This window comes from Camelus dromedarius, chromosome 36 (assembly GCF_036321535.1).
Source record: "Camelus dromedarius isolate mCamDro1 chromosome 36, mCamDro1.pat, whole genome shotgun sequence".
NCBI lineage: Eukaryota > Metazoa > Chordata > Mammalia > Artiodactyla > Camelidae > Camelus > Camelus dromedarius.
In genome coordinates this window covers 8,533,682-8,536,053 of record NC_087471.1, presented here as the reverse complement: position 1 = coordinate 8,536,053, position 2,372 = coordinate 8,533,682, and positions in this window count along the sequence as shown.

Here is a 2,372-nt window from a genome sequence, read left to right as displayed (position 1 = left end):
ACAGATAAAATGCATATATGTATATATATACCTTTGAAAGTACCTGGTAAACTGTGAAGCACTACAGAATATTCCTGTTGTGACCAAGAGTAAGATTACAAGATTATTGTTCTATGTGCTGGTACTTCAAGTGCTTTGACCCCAGGACCTCACACAATACTGAGTCCCGACCCCTTGCACCCTGTCCTATGCCCCTACGGGGAAGTCCATGCCTCTGACTTTTACTTCTAATGTTGATTCTTCCATCTATACTGAATGGAAGATAAAATCAGGCCAGAAAGTGCCATCACTGTGGATTATCCGGGGCTGTCAGTTTTCTAGACTTAACTTTTCTCCCCTGGCTTGCCTCTCAGTGTGGTTGTTACAACTAGGAGGGGCTTTCAGACTCAGGCCACCCGAGCTCTGCCTTTGCCAACAGGTGACACCTCCTTATTTCCTAGAAGCACCATTGCAAAGAAACGAAGCTGCATGTCTCAGCCTGTGAGCTACCGTCTGGAAGTTTCTCTCGACCAGGGCTCCCACCCTCTCTTCCCCTAGGATGCAAACCTCAGGACAGGTGTGATCAGACAAATGCCAGTTCCCCAAAATCAGTTGAGGTCACACGACAGCCAGCCCTCAGGATCTGCGGGATGTGCACTCAAGGACATGGAGGGCCGACTGCCTCACAGCATTTAACATAAGGGACTTGAGCACCGTGGATTTTGGTATCTGTGGGGGTCCTGGAACCCATCTCCCATGGATAGGAAGGCACAACTACATTCTGCTTTGCTTAAGGTCTATCTGTGACTCCAACAGTCCCCTTTTGGCTGTGCTCTAATATCTACTCTTTCTCTCTTTATAACACGGTCCTCATTACTGCTGGAGAACTGCCAAAGGCTAGCAGAAATTTCCAGAAGCTCCAAATTCCCACCCAAGGGACCCATTTTATTTTTTCATTATTGAAAACCCTTGTGGTTATTCTAGGACCTAGCTGAGGGCTTGGCACAGAATTAAATATTCAATAAATGCTGGAGGAAGAATGAAAACCACATCATGAAAAAATAATTTATCTCCTTTGGAAAAAAAACAACCAAATAAGACACTTGGCTGCCAATCAGAGCCTTCTGATTAGTATGAAATCACCAGGGTTACCGCACAGACATGATATGATTCCATGACGTTTAGAGAGCTCATGCAGCTCATTGCAGATGAATGTTGTAACTTCAACAGGACTTTTAATAAAAGACTGATAATTGGCATGACCTAAAGTGCTGCTTGTGGTTAAAGGACCCTGGTCAGAACTCAGTGCTTCCATGCCCTGATTCTGTGCCAGGGCTCCTATGCTGTCTCTGAACGCCCTTGCTAGGGACCACTCTATTCAAACCATTTGGATGTGCATTAGCTTCTTTTCTGTCAAAAATAGTCCACGTGGGTTTTGGCACATCCCGATGGCAATATCTGGGCAGTGCCTGCAGTGACAAATAAAATGCTTGCTCACCTGGGCGACGTGGGTGGTCAGAGATGCCTTGGGAGGTCAGGTGTGCACCCAGTAAACAGCCACGTGGCATCCGTAGCTGGGTGCTCTTCTGTCACCCCTGGCCATCAGCTACATTATAGAAAGCCTGGGGGCACAGGTCGTCATTGCTGGTCTTGTAAAAGAAGTCCTTCTGCATCCCCGTCCCCAGTGACTACCCCTGTGGCCCCCATGTGGGCTGTTCCTGGTGTGTGGGAGGAGAGAAGGGATCAGTATGAAGGGAAAAGGCAGGAATCCAGAGGCTTGGTCCCATCTCTGCCACCAGTTCAGTGTGACTTCTGAATCTCTAGTCCATAGGGAGGAGCATATTGGCATTATGGAAGGGACAGTTGTTGGTTGTGTGGGATTGTGTGCAAAGCAGGACATTTTAGAAATGATGTGACTATTGGCATGAGGACTTATAAGGGTACCATGTACCTGCAGGTACACATACATAGATTATCTGGAGGAAAAAAATCAGACTGTGTATAGACACTGGTTGGCTGAGATCCAGTGAATGAATCATGGATTTGAACCTAGACTCTGTCCCTTATTGAGTGTATCAGTCTTCTGTGGCTGCTATAACAAATCACCACAGACTCAGTGGCTTCAAACAACAAGAATTCATTTGCTCACAGTTCAGGTGTCCAGAAGTCCAAAAATGAAGGCGTCAGCAAGGCCACACTCCTCCAAAGACTCTAGGGGAGGATCCTTCCTTGCCTCTTCCAGCTTCCGGTGCTCCAGGCTCGCCTTGGCTGGTGGCAGCATCACTCCAACCCTTGCCTCCATCTTTACATGGCCTTCTTTTCTCCGTGTATCTTTCCCCTGTATGTTTTTTATAAGGACATTTGTCATTGGACTTTGGTGCCACCCAGATAAT